This window comes from Lolium perenne, chromosome 3 (genome assembly GCF_019359855.2).
Source record: "Lolium perenne isolate Kyuss_39 chromosome 3, Kyuss_2.0, whole genome shotgun sequence".
NCBI classification, from domain to species: domain Eukaryota; kingdom Viridiplantae; phylum Streptophyta; class Magnoliopsida; order Poales; family Poaceae; genus Lolium; species Lolium perenne.
The window spans coordinates 86,663,466-86,671,990 of record NC_067246.2 but is presented as its reverse complement, the minus strand read 5'-3'; the positions used below and the strand labels follow the sequence as shown (position 1 = coordinate 86,671,990).

At 38.0% G+C, this 8,525-nt stretch overlaps 1 non-coding gene across 1 annotated transcript; it reads left to right on the top strand.

Annotated features, from left to right (window-relative positions):
* Positions 1–7,877: 7,877 nt before the first annotated feature.
* Positions 7,878–7,965, top strand: TRNAS-UGA (transfer RNA serine (anticodon UGA)). The gene has a single exon. It is a non-coding gene; the product is annotated as a tRNA-Ser (tRNA).
* Positions 7,966–8,525: the final 560 nt, after the last annotated feature.

The window sequence follows — 8,525 nt, the reverse complement described above, 5'->3', positions numbered from 1 at the left end:
TATGTACAAAAATGAAAACAAATAGAGTTCATACCAGCTTCTCACCACAGTCGAGTTGTCGTAGATCGTCATTATTGCCTTTCACTTGTGTGGCTTGAATAATATGAAATGAAAACCAAGCTCCAACCACCGGAGACCACTGAACTCCATAATAAACTTTACAAAACCGAAGAAGAAGAACAAATCTTTTTGGTGTTTTCGAATTGGAAACAAGAACAAAAGAAAACAAGCAAACAAAGCAAAATCTTTTTGGATATTTGAATACCAACCCGAATTAAAAACTAAGCAAACTAATACTAAATACTAAATAAATAAATAAATAAATAGAGAGAAACAACAGAAATATTTTTGGTCTTTTCGTGTTTTGGAAAACAGAAATAAACAACAAGCAACAAAACGAAAGAAAGAAAATCGAAACATGGATATACAAAGTACCGACAAGATACGATATGTAGATGAGTGAGATGTCGGTGTACCTCCCCCCAAGTTTAGGCTTTTGGCCTAAGTGGAGGTCAACCCCAGTGAGGGTCAGGGTTCCACGCCGGTGGATCATATATGGCGTGGTCGTAATAAGGTCCCTGTGCAGAAGAATAGGATGAAGGCTCTACATGCCCAAAATGCTGACGTGAAGAACTTGCTGCGTCAGATGACAAGTCGAGGGGTTCCTCGTCCTCCTCCATGTCGTCCCCTTCGTGATGGCCGGACCTCTCTATGTATGCATCAAGTTCCTCTTCTGTGACCGACCAACTTTTCCTGGAATCAACGTTAAACAAAGCAGGTGCAGGCAATCCAACTAACCTTTTAGATTTAATTACTCTCCACTTTTTCTTGAAAAAGGTTATCTCATAGGACAGGTTATTCGAATTAGACCAATTAGAAACAAATTCATGTTTTATCATGGAAACAATATCAAGTTTGCCTATAGAGAGCTGAACATCAAGAGAGTGAGGTTCTACACCATGCATAGCTAGCAAACGAGAGGCAATGAGACCTCCACAAATTCCTCCTTTATCACGGTTAGTAGGAAGCCTAAAAGCTATCAAAGCACCCAAATTATAAGTTCTATAACGTTGCAGTGCAGTAGCTAAGAAAACCAAGTCATGGATGGATAACTTATTTGCATTCTTTCTAGCAAGAACGCACTTGGTGATAAAGTAAGCAAAATTGCGAATAGATGGAAGTTGAATACTACAAATTTTACCACCCTCATCCGAGAAGCTTCTCCCTTGATAGATCATCTCGTATAGATTCAAGAGTTGCGGTGGCAGCCCCCTAATCTTCTCACGTGATCCCCAATGTGGCACTTTAATGGCTGCACAAAAATCATCAAAGGGCAAGTTGATAGTTTTATTGTAGATTTTATATTGAACCATGGGTTTAGGTTGGGACCAATGGAATTCAAAATCCTGCACCACTGACATGGTTAGTTTTGCATATTGGTAAGGTTCACCAACAACAAAATCTTCTAACCCTGCATTAGAAATTAGATTTTGAACATCCTGAAAAATTCCTGCACTCTTCATGAAATCGGTGCATGGGTAGTAGGAGGGGAATACCCCCTCTTCACGGTGGACCCTCATAACTTCATGCACCTCCAATTCAGGTTGGTTGAGTTGGTGTCTATTCCACTCCATTTTTTGAAATTTTTCAACAAACATTATAAAAGTTGATTTTGAGACATATAAATGAGGGAGACTACTATAGGAACTTGATAGAGTACTAAAAATGCATCAAAACTAATTTTTACAACTTATAACAAGCATGCAAACTCAGTTAACATGTCACCTATAGCAGCAAAATACTCAAGATATAATCAACTAAACAAAATTCTATTTGGATAATCGGAGGAGTCACATACCAGAGAACAAATGCCCCAAATCTCAGCAGCAAAGATGGGCTGAGCAAGGAGATCAAAAATCTTGAGCAAGAACAACAAGAAACTCGGGTTTGAACAATGGTGGTGTGTTTTCCCGTGAAAGAGAGTGGAGTGGTAGGTGGATGAGTGAGTGGAGGGCCAGGTGGGGCCCACACCACAGGGCAGCGCGCCCCATGCTGGCTGCGCCAGCACATGGGGTGCCCCACTGGTCAGCCCCAGGCACTCCCAGGTTGGAATTTAAAAAATAGGACCAGTGGTATAATTTTTGTAAATTTTTGAAAACTTCGAAAAATGCACATTTCTGGGTGTGAAAATAACTGTTTCAGGGCAGAAAAAGATTTTCAAAATTTTAAACAACTAAAGCATCTTGCAAAACAGGTAGTACTACAGAAAGTAAAACAAGTGTGGAGAAAGAAAGAAATGTTGTTTAGCTCTTCCATGCATTTAAAATGTACTTGTTAACAAGGTTGATCAAGTCTTGCCACCAAATAAATTTTACATGACATAGGAAGAAATAAACCTCAAATCAATCATGTTACCTTATATTGAATTGATATGGACCCTATCATAATATATAGGACAATCAATAACTCCCATTTTGATAGTTCTCAAATTAGAAATTGTATTAACTCCATATACTTTATCAATCTTCTGGGGAAAATAAACAGTATGCTCCTTGTCATCAACATTGAAAGTAACTTTTCCTTTATTGCAATCAATAACAGCCCCTGCAGTGTTAAGAAAAGGTCTTCCAAGAATAATAGACATATTATCATCTTCAGGCATTTCCAACACAACAAAATCAGTTAATATTAAGCAATTATTAGCAACTTGAACAGGAACATCCTCACATATACCAACAGGAACATCAGTAGATTTATCGGCCATTTGCAAAGATATATCAGCTGGTATCAACTTATCTAAATAAAGTCTCTTGTAAAGAGAAAAAGGCATAACACTAACTCATGCTCCCAAATCACATAGAGCAGTTCTAACATAATTATTCTTGATGGAACAAGGGATAGTTGGTACACCTGGGTCTCCCAGCTTCTTTGGAACCTTGCCATTGAAAGAGTAATTAGCAAGCATAGTGGAAATCTCCTCATTAGGAATTTTCCTTTTGTTGGAGACAATATCTTTCATATACTTTGAATAAAGAGGCAATTTAATAGCATCAGTCAAAGGGATTTGCAAGAACAAAGGTTTCATCCAATCGCAAAATTTATTATAGTGTTCTTCCTCCTTTGATTTTAGTTTCTTAACAGGAAAAGGTATTTGCTTTTGAACCCAAGGTTCTCTTTCATTACCATGTTTCTTAGCAATGAAATCTTCTTTAGTGTACTTTTTATTTTTAGCATGCTTTTCAGGTTCATCTTCAACCTCTTCTTTATCAGAAACATCATTCTTATCATTATCTTTATCATGTTCATTACCACTTTCAGTTTCAGCATCAGAAATAGAAATACTATTAGGATCATTAACAGGTTCAGAAGCTTCTACAACAGTTTTATGTTTCTTCTTCTTTTTCTTAGAAGGAGCACTAGTTTCTTTAGTTCGTTGAGAATCTTGTTCAACTCTTTTGGGATGCCCCTCAGGATATAGAGGATCCTGAGTAGAAACACCACCTCTAGTTGTTATTTCATAAGCATGTTTTTCTTTAGTAGTATTTTTTAACAAGTCATTTTGCACTTTAGTGAGTTGATCAGTTTGAGTTTGAACCATATGAAAATGTTTAACAAGCATCTTAACATCATTGGAGGTTCTCTCCACAATATCATGCAATTTACTAATAGCTTGAGAATTTTCCATTAAATGATTCTCTACTCTCATATTAAAGTTATCTTGCTTAACAACATAATTATCAAATTCATCTAAACATTGATCAGGAGGTTTTGAGTAAGGAATGTCTCCATTATCAAAGCATTGAAGAGAATGTACATCAATTGTGGATGAAGGGGGAGTTATCTTACATAAATGTTCTATGGGAGATAAATTCTTCACATCTTCAGATTTAATACCTTTCTCTTTAAGAGATTTCTTGGCTTCCCTCATATCTTCATCATTTAAATCAATCATACCCCTCTTCTTCAATATTGGTGTTGGGGTTGGTTCAGGTGTAGTCCAATCATCATGATTTTGGCTTATTCTAGCCATTAATTCTTCAGCTTCCTCTGGAGTTCTTTTCCTGAAAACACAACCAGCACAACTATCCAGGTATGCCCTAGCCTCAATGGTTAGTCCACTATAAAATATATAAAGTAAGTCATGCTTTTCCAAATCATGTCCAGGCTGAGCTCTAAGAAGAGAGCAAAACCTTGCCCAAGCTTCAAGCAATTTTCTGCAAAGCAATATGTTGAGCACTAGCAGGAAAATATTTTCGAAAGAAAACATCAAGCAAACCACTTGGACTATCAATAGAATCAGGAGACAAACTATTATACCAAGTTTTAGCATCATCCTTTAATGAGAAAGGAAAAAAATTAGCAACAAAATAAGTACGCTTCTTGATATCATCAGAAAACAAGCTACTCAAAGTAGAAAGCTCATTCACGTGCTCTACAGCACTTTCTTTTTCAGTACCACAAAAAGGTGTTTTCTCAACAATAGATATATGAGATAAATCAAGAGAAAATTCATAATCCTTATCCTTAATGTTTATAGGAGATGTGGCAAATTTAGGATCAGGAAACAGTTTATATCTAACATCATGTTGTGCAAGAAGCTTTTTAAAGTTACTTGCACCAGTAGTAGCATTACATTTATCAATAAAATCATCATCAAGTTCCACATAATCTTCATCAGGATCATCACTAGAGTGTTCAACAGACTCAGGTGAATTAACATGTGTAACAGTATTTTCATTAGGAATTTCAGTATTTTCAATTTGTCTAGACCTAACAATTGTAGCATCTAGAAAAGGACCTAATGAACCACTATCATCAAGCACAGTGGAAGCATCACCAAAATTATCAAAGCAATTTTCAGATTCAGCGGAAGTACCAACATGTGAAGCTTGTGGTGGTGAAACAAGTTGACTTATCACAGATGGTGAATCAAGAGCAGCAGAGGTACTTAGAGTTGTACCTTTTCTTGTAGTGGATGGTAATATGGCGACTTTAGCATCGCGAGGTTTACCCATGATGGAGGATTTGCGGCGAACAATATCAATTCAGGTGAACTTGCAAATAAATCTATGCTCTCCGGCAACAGCGCTAGAAAATAGTCTTGATGACCCACAAGTATAGGGGATCGCAACAGTCTTCGAGGGAAGGAAAACCCAATTTATTGATTCGACACAAGGGGAGCCAAAGAATATTTGTAAGCCTTAACAGCGGAGTTGTCAATTCAGCTGCACATGGAAATTGACTTGCTCACAATAGTTTATCAGTAGCAACAGTTTTATAGCAGTAGCAGTAGTGAAATATAAGCAGCAGTGTAATAAAGACAGCAGTAGTGATAAGAGTAAACAGCAGGATTAAAATATTGTAGGCATAGGGATGGATGAATGGGCGCTGCATGGATAAGATAACTCATGTAATAATCAAGACAACGCATTTGCAGATAATAATAAAACAGTTTCCAAGTACTAAATAACAATAGGCACGTGTTCCGTATATAGTCGTACGTGCTCGCAATGAGAAACTTGCACAACATCTTTTGTCCTACCAGCCGGTGGTAGCCGGGCCTCTAGGGAAACTACTAGTAATTAAGGTACTCATTTTAATACAGTACCGGAGCAAAGCATTAACACTCCGTGAACACATGTGATCCTCATATCACAGCCTTCCCCTCCGGTTGTCCCAATTTTTGTCACTTTGGGGCCTCGGGTTCCGGACAGCAATATGTGTATACAACTTGCAGGTAAGATCATAAAACAATGAATATCATCATGAATCAATAACATGTTCAGATCTGAAATCATGGCACTCGGGCCCTAGTGACAAGCATTAAGCATAACAAGTTGCAACAATATCATAAAATTACTAACAACGGATACTAGGCACCATGCCCTAACAATCTTATGGCTATTACATGAACAATCTCATCCAATCCCTACCATCCCCTTCAGCCTACAGCGGGGATTTACTCACACATGGATGGGGAAACATGGATGGTCGATGGAGAGGCGTCGGTGGCGATGATGGTGATGATCTCCTCCAATTCCCCATCCCGGCAGAGTGCCAGAATGGAGTTTCTGATCCGGAAATAAGGTTTTCGGTGGCGGTGGAGTTCTGTATGTATTCTGGAAAATTGGTCGAACCCCCCGTGCGTTTTTAGGTCAAGGGCTTTAAGTAGTCCAGAGGGGAGCACCTGGGGCTGGCCGAGGCGGCGTCCCCATGTGGTGGCGCAGCCATGGGCCCACCGCGTCGCCACGTGGTGTGCGTGCCTCATGGCCCCCCTTCGTCTCGTCTTCTGGCTGCATGGGTTTTCTGTAAAAATAGGCCCATTGCAATTATTTCCTAGGATTTTCCTGAAAGTTGATTTTCTGCACAAAAATAAGGCACCAGGGCAATTCTGCTGAAAACAGCGTTAGTCTGTGTTAGTTGTATCCAGCAAAAGTGTTTGGGAAAGTAGATACGTTTTGGATGTATCTTTAGGCTAAAAATATCTTACTGGCTGAAGCTGATATTATCTTTTTTCGATAATGGATGATTTATTACTTTGAGAAGCAATTACACCCAGCCTCTACATAACCAGGATGCACACATCCCTTTATAAGTCTCGAGTCAAAAGGTCTGAAATTAAAAAATAGGCGAATTACATATCGAAGCGATGAATCATAAGACGCATAAGGTGTGGGTTATCATTCTTAGTGCAATGTGCATAGTCCCAAAATTATTATTGATTGATTCATGATTGTGCTATTTCTTGCTCTCAAATTATGTGTATCTAGTCACCCTCTGAACTTTGAAGGTGTCCTTGCATTTATGTTTTGCTATTCCATAAGGACATGTTGAATACCACTTTAGGAGCATAAGCCTTTTTCTTTTTATTACTATTTCCTCCGCTTAATGGATAACTATTTGCTACCAATGGGGGAATTGCTTCTTATTTCCAATTTAGATAATTGGATTTGCACCAAGGGAAACCAGAAATTCCATATACCATAGAAATTCAGGATAGAAAAGCTATATCCTATTCATTGGTAGTAATCATGGATACTTCCAAAAAAAAATTGCTTGAAGTCATGATCTGAACGAGTCGCACATACACCCTAGCACATGTTCCTCGACGCTAAGGGCATCCTTTAAGCGCGGCCGAGCCATAGTAATTGCACCTATTAAAGAAACTAGAAGAATTATGGAAATGAGTTCAAACGGAAGATAATAATCGGTCGCTAAATGAATCCCAATTTGTTGAACATTATTTATGAGTCCATGTTCTACTATTTGGTTTGATCTTGTCGTCCAAAGAATTCCATACCATGATGTATCTGGGACATTCTTGAAAATATTAAGAGGGCGCTGCTAGAAGAACAGCAAGAGCTCATGGTGGCGGCGGCTGCCCAACCGTAGAAACAAAAATAGAAAAAGGTTTTTTATTATTTGACCAACCATCAGGAGAAGCAAATACAAGGGGTACACTAATTACTAAGACTGAGGAAGTCGCAATTAATGCAAAAATAGCTAATTGGAAAGCAATAGTCATATTTCTAATCCTCCAAACTACCATCAAATAAAGTTGACTACATATTTGATCCCTCACTTAACCAAGATTGTAAAAAATACAAGAAGTAGGAGGGGTTTAATCATGAATCCATTGATTCTTCTCTTTCATTAAAACTTTTTTTTACTTGACCGCTTTTTTTATTTTCATATGGGGGTAAGGAGAGGGGATTTAGTCTTAATTTGACAAGCTGGTATAGCGGATCGTGTATCTGTGTATACAGTATACAGAGATATGTCGAAAAGGGACTTGCATCTGAGATCTTTCTAGGGGTTAGTAGATCTTTTTATATGGCTATGTTCTACTTGTATGAGTAAAATAGGGATTAGGCTGTGGCGAGATGGCTGAGTGGTTGATAGCTCCGGTCTTGAAAACCGGTATAGTTCTAGGAACTATCGAGGGTTCGAATCCCTCTCTCTCCTTTTGCTTATTGAATATGCTTGTTTCTTGATTTTTTTATCTTTATTCTGTCCCTTATCTTTCTTTCATAAAAAGGAATGAATGGCTCGGCTAGATGGAATAACCGAGCCAGAACAGAAAAAAATAAAACATTAGAACAAGTATAAATAAGAAAATCTTAGTTAAGAGGATTCATGTAAAGAACATGTTCCAAATCACGATCGATTCCCTTTTCAAAACCTGCTGCAGCAGCTCGGGCTCTTCCTGCATGCCACAAATGGCCCACAAAAAAGAAGAATCCTAGAACAAAATGAGTTCCTTTCAATGCACTATTTTTCATGATCCTTTGTTTGAAGTTATTCTTCATGTTAACATAGTTGCTAAGTTCAATTGAATTATATATATCATGCCTATGTTAGAGTACTTAGATCCCAGCTCACAATGCTCTAAATGCTTGATCTAGATTGTGTTGGCTTCATGTCACCTCAAAAATTATTTTTGTTATCACTTATCTACTCAAGGACGAGCAGGAGTTAAGCTTGGGGATGCTGATACGTCTCAAATGTATCTATAATTTTTGATG